This window comes from Peromyscus eremicus, unplaced genomic scaffold, assembly GCF_949786415.1.
Source record: "Peromyscus eremicus unplaced genomic scaffold, PerEre_H2_v1 PerEre#2#chr23_unloc_1, whole genome shotgun sequence".
NCBI classification, from domain to species: domain Eukaryota; kingdom Metazoa; phylum Chordata; class Mammalia; order Rodentia; family Cricetidae; genus Peromyscus; species Peromyscus eremicus.
In genome coordinates, this window is record NW_026734287.1 from 959,381 (window position 1) to 986,600 (window position 27,220).

At 40.0% G+C, this 27,220-nt stretch overlaps 1 pseudogene; it reads right to left on the reverse strand.

Annotated features, from left to right (window-relative positions):
* Positions 1-223: 223 nt before the first annotated feature.
* Positions 224-27,220, reverse strand: LOC131900875 (cytochrome P450 3A9-like; annotated as a pseudogene).

Below are 27,220 nucleotides of genomic sequence, written 5' to 3' on the forward strand. Positions count from 1 at the left end.
AAACAAACAAACACACACACATACACACATAAATAATCTTGCTTTTGTCTATTTTGGGAAATGATTTTTGAACTTTGGTGGATAGAAGAGAAAGAGCATTTTGATGATTTCACAGAGACCCCCATACATGAAGACAATCAATGCCATCTTGATTTCTACATTTTCTTCACCAAATCAATTGGCTTCTGGCATCACGGGACACAGACTCCTAATGTGCTTCATATCATGCTCCACTTATGGTTTCATCTCTTGATACAGCCCTTAGAATGATGGTTTTTTCTGGCTGAAAAAATCCTTTCTTTTTCAGTTTTAAAGGGATCTGCAACAGTTACACAAACACAGTGAGAGCCAAGCAACGAAGCATCACCAAGCACAGAAGCAAGGAAGAGATTCATCAAGGACAAATTTGCTTTACGTGCACATGAAAATGACCTTTTCCCCAGTTGTTTTTCCATAGGAACCAAGATTTTAAATACTTGGGGTCTGGGGATAAAACTCTGGTCTTCATGCTTATAATGCAGGCATTCTCGTGAATGAACCACTCTTCAGCCTCTGCATTTAGAATATATACATATACATACATATATATAGTCTATATATATAGAAAAAATATAAATATATTTATATTCAAAGCAAAAGATACAGCGTCCCAAAGTGGAGGCTGTAAACCTCAACAGATATCACAAAAGAAATTACTTGGCTTATGGAGTAAATTAAAAAGTGAGCAAGCATATACTTCTCTGCATATAAATGGCCCAAATTTAAAAAAAAAAAAAAAAAAAAAAACAAGCTGTATGTAACTTAGTGAGGAAGCACACTGACCTGAGTTTGCTCACAAGGTTGGAAGGAGAAATTCTGCAGGACTCTGACAAGAGCGACTTTCACATTCAGGAGCGCAAACCTCATGCCAATGCAGTTCCTGGGTCCACTCCCAAAGGGCTGGTATGTGTAAGGATTGATTCTGTCCTGGTTCTTCTTGCTGAACCTGGTCCCACAGGAGTAGATGAAGACAAGTTAACAAATCATAAAACCCCACAACAGTTCCTGTTTGATATTTCTTAGATAACCACAAGCAATAGTAGGCAGGGTGCTTGCCTGGGCTGCTTGTCAAAATTCTGCTGGGGCTTTTAAAGGTTATTTTTGACAGCTTCTTAGTTGTATACAATACACTGTGATCCCACTTCTTTCATTCCATTCTTCCCAACTAGTCCCCTCCTACTTTCCTGCCTCTTTGTGTGTGTGTGTGTGTGTGTGTGTGTGTGTGTGTGTGTGTGTGTATGCTTGCATGTGTGCACATGTGCAAGTCTTTTATAGGAAGTCATGGATGCTGTGTGTTTAATTCTATAGCACACCTCCCCACCCTCTAGCCACCACAATCTGTCCTCCTTGTCTTCCATGATGTTTCTTAGGCATTGGAGTGAGTGATATACTGTAGAAATTGTAGGCTACAGGCCTCTCCCTTTGTCTTTACCATGGAGAAGCTTTAAGTCACGTTGAGATGATGTCAATGCTGTTCAAAAGAACATTTATTTATTATTTAATTTTTGAGATAAGGTCTCACTATGTGGCTGTGGCTGGTCTGAAACTATGTAGACCAGGCTGGCCTCAAACTCACAGAGATCCACCTGCCTCTGCCTCCTGAGTGCTGGGATTGAAGGTGTGCGTCACCACACCCAGTTTAAGAAAATTTATCTTGAAACAAGAGGAGTGTATTTGGCCCAGTGATGTGTGCATATTCTGACACAAAAGAAATGAGACCAGTAGAACGAAAGCATGTTCTTGCCTCTACTAACACTTCTGGTCACGTGTTCATTGGGCTCCGAGGATAACACACCTGCCACTATTGAAAGTTGTTTGTTTTTCATTTGCACTCTATAGTTCTCTCCACTCCTCTCAATTCTTCTGTTTTTGACCACCTTCCTTGTGTTTCTTTTCTTTTTGCTAATGTCCTTCCCCTCACCCTCCCTCCCTTCATTCCTTTCCTCCTCCATTTCTTCCTCCCTTCTTTCTCTCTACCTCCCTACGTCTCCTTTCTTTTGTTTGTTTCTCTTTATTCTCCTCCATCCATCACTCCCTCCCTCCCTTCCATCTCTTCTTTTCCTCTTCCTACTTCCTTTCCTTCCTTGTTGAGTATTTAAGTCGATATCTTACAAAATACCCAAAATCACTCCAGTGTCATATCATCAAGGTTTTTCTTTATATGTTTCCTTGGGTATAAAATTCCAGAAGAGTAATCACATTTTATTTAAATTTGATATCATTTAAATATTTAAGAGAAGAATAATGATTTTAAGGTGGGTGATAATTGTAATGTGGTTATGTATTTCAAACCATAATTTATATTTTGAAGAAAATTCTGAAGTATTTGTGAGTTGTATGTTATATATACATAATACACACATACACACACACACACACATACACACACACACCACATGGCAGTTGGGAGAGTTGTTGAAGATGTGTGTGGAGCAGCTGACATGGGTGAATGGTTGATAGGCACACAGAGATCCATTTAGAGTGCTGAGTATATAATTTTTATATATTACTCTGTATATAATTTCTATATATTATTCTTGGGCACTTGTCAAACATTCTCTCTAGTAGACATATATTAATATTTGGATTTTTATCAGTGTTTGGAGTAGTCTCTATACAAATAGGCATGTGTTTCACTATTAAAAAAATCAACATAAATAAAAATCAGTGGTTTGTGCTCCTATAATCATAACACTACAGGTGGAATTGCTGAGGCTGGAGGGAACACAGAAGTCATACGGAATGGACCAACCTTGATTGACCCCCTCAGTAAATATGGTGGCAACATGCATGCCACAGCTGCTAAGGCATGTATTCTGACAGCAGAAAGTCCACAGTTAGGGGTCAGTACATATCTGGATCATAGCTCCTCTGACTGGCTAGCCTCATTGCTAAGACCTCCATTGTCTGTTTTGGTCCAACAGGAGATCAAGAAAATAGTATTTTTAGACTTAAAATTTAAGTGAAGTCTGGCTGTGGTTCCAAAATTTCCAGAAGAATCTGCTTGAGGCATCTCCAAAGAAGGATGTCTCAGGCTTCTAGACAAGAAGGTGACTTGGCCTTGAAGAGTCATTAGTATAAGGGAGTTGTCTAGAATGACAGCTAGAGACAGGACAGTGAGGACCCATGGGCTCCTCTATCTTCAGCAGGGCTGCTCTTAGCTTAGTGGAGGAGGGCCTCCAGGCCCACAGTGACACCATTACAGCCATAATAGAAGATCCAGGAGGCAAAGTCTAGTCAAATGGGAGATGTAGATGCTCTCTAAAGATGATGGGGACAGTGAATGGGAATGGCAAGGAAAGCCTGAGGTGAATGAAAAGCATAATTCATAAAATAAGATAGTGCTGAGGAAATTTTGGCAGGTGTTATACTTTCCTAAAAATTTACACAGACACACAGATAGGCAGGCAGGCAGGCAGGCAGGCAGGCAGAGAGAGACACACAGATAGACTGTTGTTACTACAAATATGTCTTCAATACCAAGAGACACACCATGCTCGGACTAGTCCAGTTCTGGGTAGTTTCTCTTTCCCATATCTCTGTACCTTTCAGGGCGGAACTCCTCAGGCTCTGGCCAGCACTTTGGGTCTTTGTGAAGAGCAAAGGTTGGTACAACCACCACAGTCCTTTTGGGAATTAGCATCCCATTGATTTCAACATCTTTCTTACAAACTCTCTCGAGTCTTCCACCAACTGGATATAATCTGAGAGTTTCATTCACCACCATGTCCAGATACTCCATCTCTGCCAAGGCATCATAGGTGACAGGTGCCTGAGGAAGGGAAAGGGAGAGTGAGGTAGAGGTGATGAGGGAAAGGGAGAGAGATTCATAAATTAATATTTTGAATTAATTTTCATTGACAGAGTACTACTGAGATGTTTGGAGCTCCACAGAATAACTCCTATTTGATAAAGAACCTTAGCATTTTTTTTTTGACATAGGGTTTCTCTGTGTAACAGCCCTGGCTGTCCTGGAACTATCTCTGTAGACCAGGCTGGCTTCAAACTCACAGAGATTCCCCTATGCCTCTGCTTCCTGAGCGCTGCTGGGATTAAAGGCATGCACCACCACCATCACTTGGCTACAAAGCATTTTAATATCTCACATTCCTCAACCTGTTCGATAGCCCATTGAGAAGTAATCCTTTAGGATAATGCCAAACCAAGGGCCTTGAATCCTCAGCATTACCAGGTACTACTTTTTTCATTTCTTATGTCAGGAACCATAACTAATAGATTATGACAGTTACATTCAATAACAATATGCCACAGTTAGTGTTACCTTTCACACATATGCATGAAATTCTACAAAATACAGATGATAGCAAATCTCTATTTAAAAAAACTTTATTTCTATTTATGTGCATGTACCTCTGTAGAGGTTTGTGCATGTGAGTTCATGTGCTCCGGGGGCCAGAAGAGGGGGCCAGAGGCCCTAGAACTATAGCTACGCATGGTTGTGAGCCTCCTGGTGTGGGTGTTAGGAACTGAACTCAGGTCCTCTGAAAGAGCAGTCACAGCCCTTAACTGATGAACCATCTTTACAGCCTTTAAGCAAATCCCTATTTTTATTTAGTTATAAATATCTTGCATGGCCATTTTTTCGATTATATAAAAGATCTAGAAACATTAGCTCAGATAATCTTTGATAGCTACTATTGCTCATATGCATACATATATGTGTGTGTACATACATACAAACATATGTATATATTTGTATAACAATAATAATCAAAAAGGGGTTATTGACTTGAGAGTGGGGGGATGGGAGAGGTTTGAGGCACGGGCTGGAGGGAGGAAAGGGCAGGAGGAAAGTGATGAAATTCTATTTCAATTAAAATAGTTTAAAATTAAATAAAAACATGCAGCATGGCTCTACAGCAAAAACATTTAAGTGATCTGAGGAGGTATTAATAGTCTTTTCTGGACTACAGATGACAAAGACAGATACAGTCATTGCCATCAAAACGCTCAGTTCCAACCCTGGTAAAAGTCACAAGGAGAACAGGATCCATCCGTCCCTCAGCCCCATTCTCTGTTGCTGGTCCAGTTTGCTGGTTGTTCTTTCAGGACTTGCCTGTGAGCTCTGAAGAGAATGATAAGCCAAACTGACAACCTCACAGACCAGGTAACCTTACACTTCACAGTCTTCCAGTTTGGGCAGAGTTGTAAAGCCCAATGTGGAAAATGTGCGATTATTACTTTATGGGACTTTTAGACAGACTGTAATGTAGGGTTAAGAGCTTGACTCAGGCCACCTTTGAGCAGATAGAGATGTGTGGGGCAGAGCTAAATCCATTTGCTTAGCCCAGTCCAGCCAAGGCCAGTCACACCCAGCCAACAGCAGGCAACAACACACCCCACAACATCAGCAGAGCTGACTACCAAGACATTTGACTCACCAAAGCTCACACTTTCATCCACTGCTTTTTTTGTGGTTGTTTCTTGGTAGTTTTTGGTGACAGATAATGGATAAATCTGTACCAACATCTATCTACAAAGATGTATTAATCCTAAAAGTAGTACCTGATACCTATTTCCCATTGATTTATCTTTTCTTATCTTTCTTAAATAAAGCTGGTAGAAGAGTCGATGCTTATGGCCCCATGCAAAGATTCTCACCTAATGTGATAAGGAGCCATACTTGCCAATACTTCTCTCCACTGTCCTCTCCAAGTCCCATATCCTCACCTTATTGGGTAGAGCAACATCAATTTTATCTTGAAGTTTTTTCTGGACGTCAGGGTGAGTGGCAAGCAAATACATAGCAAAGCAAAGAGTACTGCTAGTGGTCTCATAGCCAGCAAAAATAAAGAAAACGGATTGGGCCACAATCTCCAGATCAGATAAACCTGAAAGGAAAGGAAATACATTTCATTTCATTTATTTTTTAAATTGATTGATTGATTGATTGATTGATTGATGTGCGTGTAGACTCCAGCAGGCCAAAGCATGTGTTTAGAAGTCAGAGGAGAAACTTGCAAGAGTGAGTTCTCTTTTTCTACCATTTGGGTCTTGAGGTTTGAACTCAGGTCTTTGGGCTTGGCAGCAAGTGCCTTTATCTGCTGACCCATCTCATAAGTCCAGGGCATACATTTTAGGTGAAGGAGATGAGTATAAACCATGGTTTAGATGAGGAACAAGATGAGGAACAAGATGAGGAACAAGATGAGGAAGATGACTGGATCATATGGGAGTTCTACTTTTTAGATTTTTGCTCATCTTTTACCCCTGGTAATCTTAACCCTGAAACCATGCAGCAGGCACAACTGATATCACCTTTTTAGAATCTAAAAGATCTAAGATCGCAGAAGACCTTAATACTTGAAGAAATGAGCCATTAATAATGATTGCTCCACTGAGATCTCCTGACCCAACACCAAAGTCACAAACTCTGTTCATAATATGTAACTGTAGTATAGGGTTGAGCTGGATACACAGGAAAACTTGGACCATTGTTCAAGGACGATGTGTTTGCCAACCATGCATATGGTCTTGAGTTTTAGCCTCAGCGCCGAGGAAATTACAATCTTTAATTTTTTTAAGTTTTACCCATAAAATTTTCCATAATCCCCCTAACTAATTTACATCCTCTCAAATGCAAGACATTTTTTTCTAGCATGTGAATTTTTCATGTTAAAAATATTGTTTTATTGGCAGATCAATCATAATATGTATTGTTTGATTTTAAATGCTTTCTACTTGGCTTATTTTGTATCTGTATTCCCAATGCTTCATTTTCTTCAAAAATATAAAAATTTTCCTGTTCTTAACATAGTCTAATTATATGGAACATAAATGCACAAACAAACATCTTAACATTTTATCAATAAATGAACGACCTCGTGTGACCAGCTATTACCTTTTCTTTATCCTGCATGCGATTCTCTTTCATTTGTTTCACAGAAGTTTTAAAAAAGCTCATGACATCATTTGGAAACAAGCTCATGTTGAGTGCATCAAATACTGGGATAAGGAATAGAAAGAGTACTGGAGGGGAGAAAAGAGAAACCGTGGGGAAAATACAAATTTTATCCTGAATGATTACATTTATTCTGACATGCAGAACAGTGAAAGTTATCAGGATCTCAAGCAAGACTCTCCCTCTTGCCCAGGTTCCAGGCCACTGGCTGGGAAAGGGCATGTCAATGTATGGCCACTGACGTAGAGGTGATATCAATGGTGCCTGCTGCATGGTTTCAGGGTTAAATTCCTTGACCTCTCACCCTTGACATGTTGAACTAAGGTCTTTTTGGATAGATCAGACTTCAGTCCTGTGCTGCAGTTAATCATGGTGCTCAAGAAAGAGCTTTCATGCTGGGGAGATGACTCAGTGGGTAAAAGGCTTTCCTTGCAGATGTGAGGATCTGTGCAGAAATCATGTTAAAAGCCAAGTGCAGTACCTCAGCAATGGCAGCATGAGAGGTGGAGACAAAGAATCTCTGGAAGCTCAATAGCCAGTTAGCCCAGCCTACTGAATGAAGTTCCAAGCCAGTGAGTACCTGTCTCAAGCAAGGTGGAAGGAATATAAGGAACGACATCAAAGCTTTTTTTTTGGGGGGGTCTAATCTGCATATATGTAAGAGAGAGAGAGAGTGTGTGTGTGTGCACATGCAGACACAGATGGACAGACAGGCAAGCAGATAAAGACAGACAGACATACACACACACACACACACACACACACACACACACACACATACACACACAGAATGAGTTTTCAGGTTAGAAATATCACAGTCTGTGTTCTTCACCCATCAGGGAATGAAGTCAGGAACTGACAATAGAAGAAAAGTTGGGGAGGTAATACATAAATTATTCATCACCACACTCCTCCATAACCCAAAGCTCAAGAACTATGGGGCAATTCCAATTTGTGTTGAAATGGAAAGAGAAAAAAGACACGATAGAAACAACTAGTAGGGGCTGGTGAGTCGACTCCGCAGGTGAAATCATTTACTGTGGAAACTGACTGAGTTTGGTCCCTGGAGCCCACGGTAGAAGGGGATACCTGACTCCCACATCTTGCCCTCTGATGTTCACAAGTGTGCCTCCACTTACACATACACACAAATAATAACAACAGCAACACTAATAATATTACCCCCAATAAAGAAAATCCTTACGAAGACGGAGACAAAGCAACATCCAGAAGAAAATTTGAGTGTTGAGAAAAAAAAATTGATCTTAAATGGCAACACTGTAGGAGAAGTGCCATTAAGAGAGAAGAGCAAACACACCTCAGGCAGAGAGGGGATGGATATTACAGATCAAAGTGGAAGATAATAAAATAAAATAAAAACATAGAGGAAATCAGTGAGTAGAAACTAATAAAATAAAAAATAACATAGAGGAAACAGTGAAAGCCAAAGATGCTTCTACAAAAGTATCTTCAGCAATAGTTAAATGTTAGCTGGGATTGTTCTAGAAATAGAGTGATGACTCAGATTACTAGTGTGCATAGTGAATGTTTTAAGGGAATCATATTGTTATTGAAAACACAAGGGCATATTAAGGCATTCTATTAATAACTGGAAGATAACAATCGCATAATTAAGCTAGAATGTACAAATTCCTAGAAATACACAAACTATAGAAACTGACTCAAAAATATTTGCACATCATACATGATAGACCTGTGATGTAATAGAATTAGTGATAGAATGCTGTCCACAAGAAAAGCCTAAGACCAGAAGATTTCAGCGGTGAATTCTCCCAACTCTTCACAGAAGATTCAATGCCAGTTTCCCCCAAACACTTTCAAATACAGAAGAGAGGTAAAACATCTCCAAAATTCTCTACAGGGTCACAGTGCCCTAATCCCATAACCAAACTGACATCAAACTAATATTGCTTATAAATATGGTTGCAAAATTCTCACCAAAATAATAATGCACCAAACCAAGTGACTATTATAATTCAAGAAGATTTATGTTACTGTAATCAAGTAGAATTCTCCCCAGGTGTGTGCTGCTGTGTAATACAGCCATATCAATACAAATGAAAATAAGCAAAATGGCTTTATAGATGCAAAACATTCTGAGAAAGATTTGTTTCTGGTGCATGAGCCAGCTTTTTGGAGCCCATTCCCTATGGTGGGACACCTTGTACAGCCTTGATGCAGCAGGGAGGGGCTTGGACCTACCTCAACTGAATGTATCAGGCTTTGCTGACACCCCATGGGAGGGCTTACTTTTTCAGAGAAGGGGATGGAGAGTGTGTTGGGGGCGGGGAGAAACTGAGGGGGCAGTGGGAAGAGGAATGGGAGGGGAATCTGTGGTTGGTATGTAAAATCAATAAAAAATTTCTTAATAAAGAAAAAAGAAAAAAAGAAAAACCAGCACTGTATTGTGATTAAAGGAATTTCCAGAATTAAAGGATTGTATTATGTATTTCAAATTATTATTTATTATTTATTTATTTATTTATTTATTTATTTATTTATTTATTTATTTTTGGTTTTTCAAGACAGAGTTTCTCTGTGTAGCCTTGGCTGTCCTGAAACTCACTCTGTAGACCAGGCTGGCCTCGACCTCACAGTGATCATCTGCATCTGTTTCCCAAGTGCTGGGATTAAAGGCTTGTACTACCCCTGCCCAAAACACTTGGCTTTATTTATTTATTTATTTATTTATTTATTTATTTATTTATTATTTTGTTTGTAATTACATGTAGGTGTGTATATCCGTATGTGGGTTTGTGCATGTGAGTTCAGGTGCCCTTGTGTGAATTACAGATGATTGTGATTCATCTGACATGAACGCCAGGGACTAAAAACTTGGGTCCTCTGGAAGAGCAGCAAGTGCTCTTAACCACCGAGCCATCTCTCCAGCCTGAGTAAATATATTACATTAAACATTACTGTACAACTCACCATTTCCATTTGAGTATATGTCTAAAAGAAATGAAAACCGTTGCATAAAAATATTCAGAGCAACACTATTAATAACAGCCATAAGTTTGAAAAAATTTCAAGTGTCCTTTAATGACAAATTCAGCCACTAAAAGAAAGGGCATACTGAAACATCCTTCAAGATACAGGAACTTTTGAAAACATAGAGGAAACTAGACACACAAGGTGATAAATGATACAATTCCATTTATAGGAAGTGTTGCTTACACCTGAGGAAGGCAGAGAGACCTGATGGCTAAATGTAGGGTTTCTGAATTGCCAAAAAGATTCCATAACTGACAATAGTGATGACCATGGATATCTTTAGATACACTGAAAGCTATGAATTGGCCTATTTTAGTGGACCATGTACAACGTATGTGAAATGAAGTTCACAAAACTCTAAGAAGGGTACCAGTGGGGGAGGGAGAGGAGGAGAGAGAGGAATGAAGGAATGAAAATTACTGAAATCCATTATAAAATGTGTGAAACCATCAATCAATAAACACGGAAGAAAACAGAAATAATGAAATGTTAGTTCACGTACTCACTGAGAGGAACAATGGATCGAAGAAATTAAGTTTTAAGAGCTTCTTCACTTTTTGTACAAAGGGATTTTGTGGGTTGTTGAGGGAATCGATGTTTACTCCGAATGATGTGCCAGTGATCACATCCATACTGTAGGCCCCAAAGATGCTGAATAGAGAGACACATGGAAATCAATGTCTATGCCTCTTCTTATTCCTTCTAACATATGTAATGCATGAAATGGGAGTAAATTCACAAGCCAAGGCAAGGCAGACACTGCCAGAAACCCTGCTCTGGTGAATCTAGGCCTCCCTCATGCTTTTTGGTGAGAAGTTTATTAGATGACAGTGTTAACACTATTTTTGTGCTAGGTTGTGACATGGATATGGTGAGGGTTAGTTTTAGTTGTCAACTTGACACAATCTACAATTGTCTGGGAAGAGATTCTCAGTGAGTGGTTGTCTGCATCAAGTTGGCCTTTGAGGGAGTCTGTGAGGTATTGCCTGGATTGCTCTAATGAGTGTAGAAAGAGCCAGTCCCCTTTGGGCAGCATCTTTCCCAGGTTTTGAGACCTTGACTGCATAAGGGTAGAAAAGGTTAAGCACAAATGTGAATGTATTTCTCTTTGTTCTTGACTGGGGATGTGACTAGGAGCTTCAAATCCCTTCCTTGTTTTCCCTGCAACGACATTGACTGAAACCTGGAACGGTGAGATATTATGAACCCTTTCCCTCTCTAACTTGTTTTCTTTTCAGGGCATTTTATCACAGAAATAGATATGAGATTAGAATAGATATCAGAAGAAATGGAGTCATTGAAAGAAAGAGACCTATAATGAGACAAATTGCAAAGGTGTGGGTAGAGTGTGGGAGATAATGAATGTGGAAGTACCATGCCTCACTAAGACAATGTGGAATGCTTCTCTATGCCGAGAGGACTAAGAAAGAGAACATTTGACGGGCATCAAGGTTGTTTCCAGGTTCTGGCTATTATGAATAGTGCTGCTATGAACATAGTTGAGCATGTATCTTTGTGGTATGATTGAGCATTCCTTGGGTATATGCCCAAGAGTGGTACGGCTGGATCTTGAGGTAGATCAATTCCCAATTTTCTGAGAAATCTCCATACTGATTTCCACAGTGGTTGTACAAGTTTGCATTCCCACCAACGGTGGAGGAGTGTTTCCTTTGCTCTCCAACATAGACTGTCATTAGTGTTTTTGATCATAGCCATTCTGGCTGGTGTAAGGTGGTATCTCAGAGTCATTTTGATTTGCATTTCTCTGATGATTAAGGATGTTGAGCATTTCTTTAAATGTCTTTCAGCCATTTGTGATTCTTCTTTTGAGAATTCTCTGTTTAGCTCTTTAGCCCATTTTTTAAATTGGATTGTTCAGTATTTTGATGTCTAGTTTCTTGCATTCTTTATATACTTTGGAGATCAGTCCTCTGTCAGACGTGGGGTTGGTGAAGGCCTTTTCCCATTCTGTAGGCTGTCTTTTTGTCTTGAGAACATTGTATCAGGTATTTCTGCACCACTGGTATTTGTGCCCAAAGCCAATTCATCTTCCGTACAACACATAACAACTGTTACTAATTCCCTGGAGCACACCCCATGCTCAAGGTACCAATAGATCTGCTCTTCCCCAACCCTGGGGAGCTGACATTGCTTCAAAGGCAGAAGTATTGGTGTAAGTTGTGAAAATCAACAATATTCCTGGTAAAACACAAAAATTCTCTCCCCAGACACTAGAGAAAAACCTCTACTTATGTGCCCACATGTTCCTCATTTACCAGGAGGGTTGAATATTGTTACATTAGTGTTTCTTGAATAACTCAGAAAGCCTGAGTTTATCCAAGAAAATGATTGCAATACCTACAGCCTTACAGGTACTGAACTTTTTAGAAATGGGATAAAAAGGAAGTAGCGGGTTGGTTACATATTCATCTATTGACCCTGGGTGCAACTTGCATGTCTATGCACCTGTTCCTGTTGGGTGTGTGTGCATGCATGTGTGTGTATTTATGTGGGTACACTTGTACCATGGCATCCATCTAGAGGACAACTTGGAGAAGTCAGTTCTTTCCTTCCTGTATGTGGGTCTTGGGGATGAAACGCAGGTCCTCAGACTTAGTGGCAAGCTCCTTTACATCCTGAGCAATCTCACTGATCCTAGGGAAGATTTACTGCTTCACTGATATTCTTCATAAGCCCATGATGAGATATAAATTGCTCTAAGTTCTACATTTTAACTTCCCTGGTACACACACAGTGTCCTAATATGAGCTGAGTGCTTTCTCTGCTGTCTATTTTCCATGGACTCTACACTAACAAATGTAAATATTTGTTTTTTCTAAACTATCTATTTTGTTTTCTAGAATTTCCCAAATAACAATTATTAGAGAGATTAACCATGGCTTCCATATACAGAAGTGATATCCTTTCATCTATAGCCATCCTACCTTCTCCTGGGATATGCTCTTTTTCTTGAATGGCCTATTACAGTCATAAGGCTTGCTACAGAGAGGTCTCCAGTTTCCACTGGTCTCAACCTCAGCAGAAGACTGAGCTGTTGTAATCAGTTGTAACGCCGACAGCTCCCTCCTGTCTGGTTCCTGAGGTGACTTAACAGTGGGAACTTCAGCATTCCAGTAGGCAGTTACAATGTCTACTAACAACTATTGTGATTTGAATATGAAATGCCCCCATAGGCTCATGTGTTTGAACACTTGGTTCTGAGCCCATGGTACTGTTTTGAAAGGCTCTGAACTTTAGGAGGTGGAGCCTCACTAGAGGAAGTAGGTTGCTACAGCCAGATCTTGTGTCTATATAGGCTGGGCTTCCTGTTTCTTGAATGTTATATGCAGTGTCATCAGCTAGCCTCCTGCTCCTGCCACCATGTCTTCCTGCCATGATGGACATGTAGCCCCACAGAACTGTAAGCTGGAATGAAGCCTTTCTCTTTTGCTTTTGTTGGAGTATTTTGTTACAGCAACAGAAAAGTAGTTGACACAACAACCCAGTCCCCAACGACTGTACCAGTACTTACTCTTTCATGATGATGGGATCCCCATTCTCTGCTCCATGCCTCATGTTTCTCACCAACAAGTCTGTATACTGGTTAATGATGGGGAACATCTATACATAAAACAAAACGACATCCATAGTGAGCTGAGGGGGCTCAGTTCCCAGTGGACACAGCTTTCCTAAGGACAAAGCAAGAAGTCCCATTAACATGAAGGGACATTCTTAGGAAGTTTCAACTCAGAGGACACTGCTTGGAAAAGGACTGTGATCTACCTACCCGCAGGATCTGCTTTTCATGTTTCCATTGAAAAGCTTATTACTTCATTACCTCCTTGAGCTTTCCATTGGTGAAGGTTGGAGACAGCAATGTTCTTAATCTCTTCCATTCTTCATTCTGAGATAAGGTGATTGCTTTTTTCAAATACCCCACTGGACCTAAACCCTAGAATCCAAAGCAAAAGAGATATTGTCATACATAAGTTTGGAGAACTCTACAGAATCTTCACCAACCCCACATCTGACAAAGGACTGATATCCAGAATATATAAGGAACTCAAGAAAGTAGACATCAAAATGCCCAACAGTCCAATTAAGAAATGGGCTATAGAACTAAACAGAGAATTCTCAACAGAGGAAACTCAAATGGCTGAAAGACATTTAAGGAATTGCTCAACATCCCTAATCATCAGGGAAATGCAAATCAAAACAACTCTGAGATACCACCTTATGCCTGTCAGAATGGCTAAGATCAAAAACACTGAAGACACCTTATGCTGGAGAGGATGTGAAGCTAGGGGAACTCTCCTCTACTGCTGGTGGGAATACAAGCTTGTACAACCACTCTGGAAATCAATATGGAGCTTTCTTAGAAAATTGGGAATCCATCTCCCCCAAGATCGAGCTATACCACTCTTGGGCATATACCCAAGGAATGCTCAACCATACCACAAGAGCACTTGTTCAGCTATGTTCATATCAGCATTGTTTGTAATAGCCAGAACATGGAAACAACCTAGATGCCCTTCAACTGAAGAATGGATAAACAAAATGTGGTACATATATACAATGGAATACTACTCAGCAGAGAAAAACAATGACATCATGAGGTTTGCAGATAAATGTATGGATCTGGAAAAAATCATCCTGAGTGAGGTAACCCAGACTCAGAAAGACAAACATGGTATGTACTCACTCATAGCAGGATACTAGATGTGGAACAAGGATGACTGGACTGCTACTCACATCACCAGGGAGGCTACCTGGAAAACAGGACCCCAAGAAAGACACAGGGATCGCCCAATGACAGAGAAATGGAGTGAGATCTACATGAACAGCCTGGACATGAGTGGGGGTAGTGAAGGGCGAGGGTCAAGGGAAAGAGAGCTTGGGGGAGTGGGAGATCCCAACTGGATCAACAACAGAGAGGGAGAACAAGGAATAGGAGACCATGGTAAATGAAGACCACATGAGAATAGGAAGAAGCAAAGTGCTAGAGAGGCCCACAGAAATCCACAAAGATACCCCCACAACAGACTGCTGGCAATGGTCGAGATACAGCCCGAACTGACCTACTCTGGTGATGGGATGACCAAACACCCTAATTGTCGTGCTAGAAACCTTATCCAACTACTGAGGGATCTAGATGCAGAGATCCATGGCTAGGCCCTGGGTGGATCTCTGGGAGTCCAATTATCGAGAATGAGGAGGGTTTATATGAGCGAGAATTGTTGAGACCAAGGTTGGATAAAGCACAGGGACAAATAGCCAAACGAATGGAAACACATGAACTATGAACCAATGGCCGAGGGGTCACCAACTGGATCAGGCCCTCTGAATGGGTGAGACAGTTGATTGGCTTGATCTGTTTGGGAGGCATCCAGGCAGTGGGACCAGGTCCTGTGCTCATTGCATGAGTTGGCTGTTTGAAACCTGGGGCCTATGCAGGATCGCTTGGCTCGGCCTGGGAGGAGGGGACTGGACCTGCCTGGACTGAGTCTACAGGTTGATCTCAGTCTGCAGGGAAGGCTTTGCCCTGGAGGAGGTGGGAATGGGGGGCGGGCTGGGGGGAAGGTGAGGGGAGCAGGAGGGGGGAGAACAAGGGATTCCGTGGCTGATATGTAGAACTGAATTGTATTGCAAAATAAAAATAAAAATAATTTAAAAAAATTAAACAGTTATCATTTATTTAAAAACATTTGTGACTGTATAGTTAGTTAATGTAACATGTTCAAATGAACATTTGCCTCAAATGCTTCAGCCCCTGGGAGGATTGAGGTGGCACCTAGACAACACATGTGGCTTTAGAACTTTATAATCTAGCATCCTTCTTCTACAGAAGTTCCACATAACAGGGGAAACCACTGCCTCAGGGGGACTAGATAGCAACAAGACCTGGTACATCCTTCTAGTCTGCGCCAAGTAGGAAGGAACTGATGGCAACTGGTGGCCTTGTAAAGACAGGCCAGTTATTCATTTACACATACTCATAGGAAGAGCTTCTTGATAAAGGGGTAATAAAAAGTGATTTAAAAAAACCACTTCTCAGCCGGGCAGTGGTGGTGCACGCCTTTAATCCCAGCACTCGGGAGGCAGAGCCAGGCGGATCTCTGTGAGTTCGAGGCCAGCCTGGGCTACCAAGTGAGTTCCAGGAAAGGCGCAAAGCTACACAGAGAAACCCTGTCTCGAACCAAAAAAAAAAAAAAAAAAAAAAAAAAAACACTTCTCAAAGTGTTATTGAGAAGACAATAACAGTATTTGAAAGAATCTAGGCATTATTTGGAAGAAATAATGTAATTCTATGTAAGTTTTTTCTTACTGATTTTCTTTAGGTATAGTTGATCATACTTTCCACCTCATGACAGACTTGGCACTACCTCCTTGAACCTTATGCTTATGAAAACACATGCTTTGTACAAAAATGGATATTTTTGTCATTCTGTATTTTAAAATGAACATATTTTGTGTTTGATGTCTATCCCTGAAAAATGTTTACCTATGATATCAAAATTGAATTCAACATAATAAATTTAGAGAAAAATCATTGTTTTTAGTGTTTTTCATTGTGTGCATGTACACGTGTGTGTGTGTGTGTGTGTGTGTGTGTGTGTGTGTGTGTGTGTCCATGCATGTACATGCAGAGATAAGAGGAGGATGTTGGGTGTCCTGCTCTGTCACTTTGCCTTATTTCCTTGAGACAGGGTCTCTCACAGAATCTGAAGCTCACTATTTCATCTAGGCTGGCTGGCTGTGAGTTCCTGGGATCCACCTGTCTCTGTCCCCATGTGGCCATGCTCAACTTTTTTTTTTTAATGTGAGCGCAAACACGTTTGTAAGATATAAGATAAGTAAACAAATATTCGGGCGCATTTCTAAGGCAAGTGAGAGTAGGCAAGACTACATGAAACACACAACCACTTTTACAACCGACCCAAAGAAATGAAATACTAGGGGCTAGAGAAATGTCTCAGTGGCTAAGAGTATTAATTGCTCTTTCAGAGGACCAGGATTTGATTCAGTCATCCTCATGGCAACTAGTAATCATCTTTAACTAGTTCCAGGCATTTTGATGATCTCATCTAGCTCCATAGACATTCAGTATGCACATATTGCAATCAAGACACCCATACACATAAAATAAAACAGTAAAATAAACAAATAAAAGAAGATGAAATGCTTTATGTATGAATCTAACAAAAAATGTACTGTATGCTGGAAGCTGTAAAAATGTTGGTGAAAGAAATCAAACAAATTTGAAGGAATGGAGGAGCACATCATATTTTCAGACCAGACAACTCTGCCAGGGGGATGGCTCATCAGGTAAGAGAACTTTTTTCTCTTAAGTATTGCTGCCGTGCTCGCTTCGGCAGCACATATACTAAAATTGGAACGATACAGAGAGAAGTATTGCTGCCTGGGGGTTAAGCCCCCAGGAGCACATGGCTCAAAGGGAATCCACAGAGTGGGCACATACTAGACTTTTCTATCTGAGGGGGTTAGGGGAAAAGACACTTACACTCTCTCTTGATGGTTTCCTCCCTTATTCTCTATTCTTCATTCTGTGTTCCACATTCTCTTTTCTTATCTCTATCCAGGGATGTCCCTTCTGTTTCTCTTGATGTTTTCCTTCTCCTCCTTACTCTCTTGAAGTTATCCTCCTAATTCTCTCTTTTTTGATGCTTTCCTTCTAACTTTCTCATTCTTGATGTTTTCCTTGCAGCCCATTTTAACTCTCTCTGACTCTATCTCTATTCTTTCCCCTACAGCTTATATATCTCAGCAAAATCTTTCAGGCAATATAAAAATTACAGTGTAGTTACATTCTGTTTTTCAAGGGAATGAATACAAGTAAATAACAGCCTGCTTTCCATATCCCTTACATGATTAAACATCTTACGTATTACAGGAGAAAAACAAATTATTTCAAGAACCCTTGTACATTCATACCCAAGCAACTTTCTGTAGATTAACTGTGTAGGTAAGCAAGATATTCTTCTCAGTCAGGTCTTTTATTGGTAAGCTGCACTTTTTAGTTATAAAGAAAGGGCCAATTACTTTATTACTTACCTTGAAAGGTAATCTTATAAGGAATCTTAAAGGAATCACAAATCTAAACTTTTATATATAAAAAAAAATCAGTCAGCTCTACTTTAAATATTTAGGGTGCATACCCATTCATCAATAGTTTTTTATATCAAGAGATTGGGGGAAAATGGGTATAAGGAATTAATTATCATTTTTGTTTATCAACCAATTCTAGCAAGAAAAGTGAGTGAGCTAGTAATAAATAGGATGCTTTGTATTTGTTCTCTGACTTTACAGTATCCCTCACCCTTTATAAAATTTTAGATTATGTTCTTGGAATTTTCACCTTAAAGCTACTATTAAAACATCTGATCCAACCTGAAGTTATTATAAGGCTTTGTTTTAGGAAATGATGCACACTGAAACCTGTGTCTTTCAGCATTAAGACTAAAGGAATTCAAGCCAATCTGGCTCCTGGGACTCAATTGCTTATCTTAATCATTAACTTGAGCTAAAATCTATGCAGCTCCTTAGGTGAAACTCATAGGCCCTAGATGTGTAACATTTCCTTGTATATATTTTTATTCATCAAAACTAAAATTATTATTATTATCATCAATTAGACAATACAGCTTAGGAAGGAATCATCTTCACAATAATCCACAAGTAAAACTGCCCAGTAGAATGGGATGTTTCTATAAGATAAACACACTACATTACAGGCAGTTGGGATCTCCCCACACCCATTCACACCATACCAGATACCAGAGAAAGATGGCAGTGGAAAGCATGTAAAGGCACAGTAGAAACAAAAGACATTCTGTGGTCTGTGGCCTTGGGGCCTTGTCTATCCAAGTTTCATCCATGCGGGAGTTGCCTCCTGGTGGGCTGACACCTTGAACTTCAGTTGCCACCTGCTCCTCTGATGTGGCCACTGACACTCAAGCATGAGGACCCAAGTTTGAATCCCCAGCACTCACATTAGAAAAAGTTGGGCATGGCTACAGGTGCAATAAATGCAGTGCTGAGAACAGAGACAGGTGGATCGAAATAGTTCACTGGTGATCAAGCCAAGATGAAGCAATGAGCTTCTGGTTCAGTGGGAGACCCTATTTCAAGAGAATAAGGCAGGATGATAAAACTGGACACCCAATGTCCTACACTTATGTCTGCATGTGCACACATGGACACATGCATGTAGGCAATACACGTACAACTCAAAGTGCTAAGAACAGTGATTTTCTCCATATTTATCAAAAGATTTAATTCAAGTGTTGGTAAGTGGGATTTTCATGTGTAGACATCAATAAAGCTTATTCTGAATTTGCATGAAAAGACAATGAAAGAAGGGTAGATAGAAAGGATTCTAAAAAAAAAGAGGAACCAATTGTTGTACCTCATGTGGAGTCACAATGCAGTTACAATAATCAACTGTGTGCTGTTCTGGGAGGGACAGACACAGGGCTATAGTACATAACAGTGAATGAGTAGTCCATCCACAGACACAGCCCCAAATGATTTTCATTCTTTCTTGGTCCTCAATACAATCATTAAATCATTGGCTTAATGAATTTACTCTTTGTAGTCTAAACTGATATGATTCCACACCAGAATGTTTTCCCACACCAGAATGTTTTCCCTACTGATTTGTGTGTGTTTATGTGAGTGTGTGTACTTTCTTATGAATGAGTGCACATGTGTGTGTGTGTATACCATGAAGTGTGTAGAGACCAGAGGAGAATCTTTGGATGTTGATCTTCACCTTTCCACCTTGTTTGAGACAGTGTCTGCTGTTTCCCAGTGCTTAGGCCAGGGCAGCTAGTCTGCAAGTTTTCACAAATTCTGTCTCTACTTCCATTTCTTCATAGGTGTGTACTGGGAGTACAGATGTATATGCTACTGTGTCCAGCTTTTACATGGGTTATGAGGAGCTGAACACAGGCTGTGTTCTAACTGCTTTTATACATTGATCCATCTTCCAAGACCCCAGGTACTTTTTCCCCACAGGTGCAAAAGTGATTCAATTATGTCAGAAAAACTGGAAACATAACACAAAATAGATCACAGATTAAAACTTAAAACTGTGAAGAAGTTTAAAGAAAAACAAGCAAACAACAAGGAGGTTTATGGGAAGAATTTTCAGACATGCTACCAAAGCATAATCCACAAAAGGAAAAATAGATGTATTTGCATCCTTCAAATAAGATTTTTTCCCTCCTCTTACAGAATGATTCCCATTAAACAAACATTAGTGAAGATACGCTGGAAATGAACTATTGTATCTTACTGGTTACAATGCTAATCTGTGCAGCCACCATAGAAACCAGTGTAGAGAAATGTCATAAGCCTGAACATTTAACTATTACACAATTCATTACAGTACGGTTGGGTATAAAAGTAAAGAAATTGAACTCAGTGTACCACAGAGATACCAGTGCACTCATGTTTTTTGGTTTTTCTATTCATAATAGCCATGGTGTAGAATCAGCTTAGGTACTGTTCTAGTTTGCTTTCTGTTGTTGTGACAAATGCCATGACCAGAAGCAACTTGTAGAGGAAAAGGTTTATTTTAGCTTACAGGTTGTAATCCATCACTGAGGGAAGCCAAGTCAGGAACTTAAGTCAAGAGCTTGAAGTAGAAACCAAAAGAGGCATGCTGCTCACTGGCTTGCTCCAAGGCTCATGTTCAGCTATCTTTCTTATATAGTCAAGGTCATTTGGCCTAGGGATGGTACCACTCATAGTGGGCTTCACCCTCCTAAATCAGTTAACAATCAGGAAAATGCCTCACAGACATGCTCATAGGCCTATTGGACAGAGAAAATTCTTCAACTGAAGTTCCCTTTTCTAGCATATGTCAAGTTGACAATCAAGATTAGTTATTACAGGTGCCTATCAATAGGTGAATGGATAAAGAAAACGTGACACACACACAAATGGAGTTTGTTTTAGTCATAAAGAAGAACAAAATTATGTTATTTGAAGGAAATTAGATGGAACTGGAGATCATCATGTTAAGAGAAACAAGCCAGATTTAGAAAGTATCACATGCTTCTTCTCATATGCAATATCTGTATTAGACTGTTTAAATGCCATGGAAATAGAAGGGGTATATTTGGGAAGAAGACCAGAGAGAGAGGGAGATATAAGATGGTAATGGAAAGATTTTATAAAGTACATTATATACGGTAAGAAACGTCATAAGAAAACTCATTATTTTGCATAATAAATGTATGCTAATAATGAAGAAAATAAGCATAGATTCCCATTAAGAAGAAAAGACAAGCTGTACATGGCCACTCTATCAGCTTAGCAAGTGGGAGCCTCATCAACACTGAAGGAACAGTTTTGTCTTGTCTGTTGGCTGTTATAGATGTGTTAATTTTGTATGACATTACACATATACACACACACAATAAAGGCACATAAAATAGATGATAATTGAATAATATATATGGATTCTATCAATTTCCTGTCACAGAAACATACTAAATTTACAGTTACTACAGATATTACCATGGGAACAAATGGAGGAAACATAGATGGAATCTTCATGTACATTTTTACTCAATTCCCTATGAAGTTAGAATCACTTCACAATAAAAAACCTAATGCATAAACATGGCACTGGGGAGATGACTCAGTGGGTAAGAGAGCTTGCTTGGTGAGTTCAAATCCCAAGCACCAACTTCAAAAGCTGAGCATGACCACACATGTTTGTAACCTCAGCTGTGTGAGGGACAGAGACAGGAAAATGTCAGGGGCTTTGGGCTGCCAGATTAGCTCCAAGCTCAGTAGAGACTCCATCTTAAGGGGATGAAAAGTGATAGAGCAGGTCATCTCATATGCTTCTCTGGCTTCCTTATGTGTTTTGGGCAGGGACATCTATACACATGTGTGCATATACTGCACATCTACTACACAATACTATACACACCCCTCACATGCCCCCCTCCACACACACACACACACACACACACACAGAGAGAGAGAGAGAGAGAGAGAGAGAGAGAGACCAAAAAAAAACTAACAAATGTGTAAATACATGAATAGATGCTGAAATAATTAAAAAATAGATGCTTACCCGATGGTTTGTGAAAGTAGAATAACATTCCTTCACCAGCACTGTTTTGATTATGTCTGGATCCATGATAGCCAACACAGGCTGTCGGCCCTCATAAAACCTGCATTGGCAAAGCAGAATTCAATTCTGGATTCAATTAATAGTTGAAAGGATTCAACTATTCTGTTCCTGGCATGCCCAGAACCCAGATGCTGATCCAGATGTTACAAGATCCATAATCCAAATTGTGCAATACACAACTATATGAGATCCTAGTTCAAGTCAGGAATTCTGACCACATATCACATGAGTCTCATGACATGAAGTATAATGTAGCTCATTATACACAAAATAGTTCTACAAAGAGATCACAGTTAGAAATAAATGGGAACATTTGTTAAGTCTGGGTGGTGTATACATGATATTGAATTGAATAGCCAGATACTGGGCAGAAAATCAAGTGAGCCATCCCTGGACCATTAAGTCTGGGAGAAAAGTAAAAAATGCAACTTTTTTTAGACTAATTTAGTCTGTGAACCAATGGTACCTGAAGACATATGGGACCTGTGTATAAAAGCATTTAAAATACATACAATCATAAATTCAACTCAAGAGGCTATGGGCTATGGATGTCTTCCAGGCACTGAGGTACGTGATGATTTCAAGTAAACGAATGGAAGTTTCCAGAACACTTACCCCCATATTTTCCCATATTTTTTATGGCATTCTCTGTCAAACTCCCAAAATCCCTGGAAAGAGAAAGAAAATGAAAATGCATTATTATTATTTTTACATTTATTTGATGTGTGTGTGTGTGTGTGTGTGTGTGTGTGTGTGTGTGTGTGTGTTTGTATAGAACAGAGGACCACTTCTGGTAGTCAATTCTCTCCTTCCACCACGTGGGTTCTAAGGATCAAACTCAGGTGGTCAGGATTGGTGGCAGACACATTTACCAGTTGAGCCATCTTGCTGCTCCTGCCTCCTATTTTAAGTAGACTGTCCTTATCTCTAATTGGGATTATCTATATCTAAATGATTTGAATCTTACTAAATCAGGCTAACTATCCATCATTGGCAGTAAGAGGAATGTTGTTGTTCCTAGGTGTATGAATGAGAGGGAGAGAGAATATAGGAGATGTCTGAAATGGGGGAACTTGTAATCATTCAGACTTCCCCCCCAACATTGTACACGCATGGCTGCTTACTCTTGTCTATGAATAATAGTGAATACCTTGTCTCTTTAAAGTGTTTTTGCTTCCCCACGTGTCATCCTTAAGTATGCAAGGACTCTAAGTCATTCCTTTCTTAGGTGTAAGAGGAAACAGAAGCTAAGAGAAATCGAGGGAGATTCCCAGGAACAGGCATCATTGTTTATCTCCATATTTAGAGTCCTTTTTGTTTACCTCATAAGCTCTCTCTGGAACACCAGAGAAATTAGAAACTGGAACAAACTCCGGGCCTCTTTTAATCTAGAGAGTGGGTAAGTCTCAGGCATGTTGTTGATTGAGAAAACAAGCAAGGGAGGAATGACAGAGACCTTGTTTCTCAGGCTCCCTACTGAACACAGAAAGGCAGAGAGATGTCATAACTACAGGAAACAATGTAATTTAACCGTTTTCTTTGACTTTATACTTCTGGTCCTAGTTTGTTTTAATTATCAACTTGACAGAGCCAATAATATGAGAAGGGAGTCTCCACTGAGAGATTTCCAAGATCAGATTGGCCTGTGGAGCCAATGTCTGTGGGGGCTTATCTTGATGGTTAATTGATGTCAGAGACCCTGCTCACTGTTCCCATTCCCTGGGCAGGTAGTTCTGGGCCCTTTAAGAAAGATATCTAACAAGAGCCTGAGAGAGTCAGGAAGCAGGTTCCTCCATGGTTTCTGACCCAGTTTCCTGGCCTGATATCTGTCAATGATGAATCCCAACTAGTAAGATGAAAGAAAACCTTTCCTTCAAAATGTGTTCACAACATTTTGTTTTAAAGATTTATTTGTATCTTACCTGTATGAGTGCTTTGCCTGCTTGTATGTGTGTGTCCTGTGTGCAATCCTTGTGTCCCATCAGGCAAGAAGGTGTCAGATACCCTGGAACTGGAGTCACAGACGTTGTTAGGTGCCATGTGTGTGTTGGGAACCAAATTCAGGTTCCTTGTAAGAGCAAATGTTCTGAACCATCTCGCCACCTCCCTTGTTCAGAATGGTTAATTCCAGCCACAGAAAGGAAACTAGAACACTTTCAAAACTGAGAAACGAAATGAAGCAAAACTTCTGCCAAGTTTCAATTGTGATGTTTTCAGCTGTGGAAACAAAAGTGGCCAGTGAGATGGCTCAGTAGATGAAGGCATCTGCCACCCACGCTTGTTGACTTGAGTTTGATTCCAGTACCCACAAGGTGCAAGAGGAGAATCAACTCTCCTAGTGATTATCTGACCTTCATGTACACATCACACACACACACACACACACACACACACACACACTCACACACTCTAAATAAACAAATGAACAAACAAACAACTATGTGTGAACTTAAAAAGAGGTTCCAGAGGCATTACTGTCCCTTGCTAGAATATATACTGGAAAAAAAGCAAATTTTTTTGAGGCTCACAAATCTGAACGAGGTCTGAGCTGATCAGCTGCACCAAACCACGTCCTCCAAAGACAATAATAATAAAACCTGAGAACTGTCACCCAAGATCTGGCCTTTCTAATGAAAGGAACTAAGCTAGTTTTGGCAACCTCAATAATCCAAGCAGAGCACTCAGTCAACACTTACATTTCGGTATGCAAGAATATTTCCCACGAAAGGCAGTGGTTTGGGTCCAGAAATCCCCAAATTCTTAAAAGTTCCATGTGTATAGGTTCCGTATCTGTAAAGTGGGAGATCAAGTTCTTAGGGATTGTCACTGTATATTGTGCAGGCTTATCAGTTACACACACAGGAACTGTAACATTCAAACTGGAGTGGGGGATAACATGGAAGCAACAAATAACAACAAAAACTTCAACAGCAGCAATTATTTTTGATCTTCATTTTTACCTCCACATTTATCTGAGAGACTCCCCAGGCCCACAAAGGTTAACTCAAAAAGTAGATGAATTGTTTTGGCTCTAAGTCCTACAGTGAATTATTTACAAATGTCCCCAAACATCACTGTTAATGTGAGATTCAGGCTAGAATACTTCTACATAGTTTCATTTGATCGTGTCATTTAGGAAACTGGATGCCAATGGGTCTGCTATTCTGATCTTCAGTGGGGGGGCTGCAACCCAAAAGTGTATCTGAGACTTTGTCCTTGAGAGGAGAGGAGTATTTTCTTACTTTCTCCTAACTCAGTGGTTTTCAACCTTCCTAATGTTGTGACTCTTTTATACAGTTCTTCATGCTGTGGTGACCCCCAACCATAAAACTATTTACTACATTGTAACTGCAATTTTGATACTGTTATGACTATTAATATAAATACCTGATATGTAGGGTATCTGATATGTGACCCCTAAAAAAGGGTTGCTTGATTCCCTAACGGGGTCACGATCCACAGGTTGAAAACCACTATCCTAACTCATACCTGAAAAGAGTTCATGCCATCACTGTCCCATTCTCTTCCTTATCCACCTACACTGAAAAACTCACATGACCTGATGGACAAGCACAGCAAAAACTGTTGAACTGAAAAAAAAAAAACCTGCTCGCTGAGTTTATTTCGAACCATACGTACAGTCTGTCCCATGTATTTGCTTATGCCTTAGTCTTACATTCTTGACACTTAGAAACAGATGAAGTCACTTCACACAATTTGTTGTCACAAATACTGAGAGCAACAGCCCCATTTTAGCCTTCTGAAAGAAGGCTGCTGGCATATCTCACTGAAGTTTTAGGATCAAATAGAATGAAATGAAATCTTTCAAATAATTGTAAAACATGATCAAATGGGAAAGATGTTGCCATGATATCTTAAATATTTTTCTCCAAGAATAAAACCATGTTCGAAATGTCTGTTTCCATATTACCATGAGTGTTTATCATTTATTAATATTAATTGGTGATAGAAATCAAGTGATGTGTTTGGTGAGGAAGGAGCATCTACTATCCATGGACTCATAGGTGTGTCTACACACACACACACACACACACACACACACACACACACACGCGCATGCACTTGAATGCACACACACACAGAGAATGAGCTGTCTACAGTGGCCTAGGTCACATGTTTGTTATCCTGGGACTCAGGATAACTTCCTTCTTCACTTGTACCCTTATGAAGGCATCCCAATTAGAAAGGAAGTACAGAGATAGATGTTTTGACTGATACTCCCAGTGGAACTTAGAGGGAAAATATTTAAAATCCAAATTGTTTCAGAGTGTCTGCCTTTTGAGGATGCCAGTAGATCTCATAGCTGGGAAGGAGTAACTCCTTATACAGATGCTATGAACTTGAAGGGAAACCAGGAAGGGAAAAAAATCAAAGTCGGGTCTCCTTTGCCCTAAAGATTCACCACTTAGAAGCAAATAATTCTTCACATTATAAAGAAGAACCAGGTTTGGGATACTTAAGGATGAGTAACAAAAAAAAAAAAAAAAGAGGCAATCTGAGCCTACCACAGAGCCTGGGGTATACTAGGGGCATTACATAAATGGTCTTAGAGGAGGGACAAGGGAGCAGAAACTAGGTGAAGATGACACAGAAGCTCCTCCCATCCCCACAATCCCGAGACTTTGCAGAAGCTCCTCCCATCACAGTGACCAGCTATTTGTAATCTGCTTCTGCTGAGCTCTGGTTGGTTAATATGGGGAAAAACCGAGACTCAATCAGAGGATACCCCAAGTCTCACTGAGGTCATTCTATTCTCCTATCCACAGAAAGTGGAGTTTAGTAGAAGGGGAAGGCCTGCTTATCCCCATGGAGGGATTTGCACAAGACCAATAGCAACACTGTAGATCTTAGCTTCCCACACACTGAAGCAACATCCCCTTATTTTCTCTTTGGATTTTCCAAAAAGGTAGAGGAAAGAATTATCCAATTTGCATCCCCAAGTCTTGATCACTGAGGAGAGGAGCCTGAGCAATTTACTCACAGATAGAGGAGCACCAGGCTGGTAACCATATCCAGGTTTCCGTGGAAAAGTTTGGGATCAGATCCAT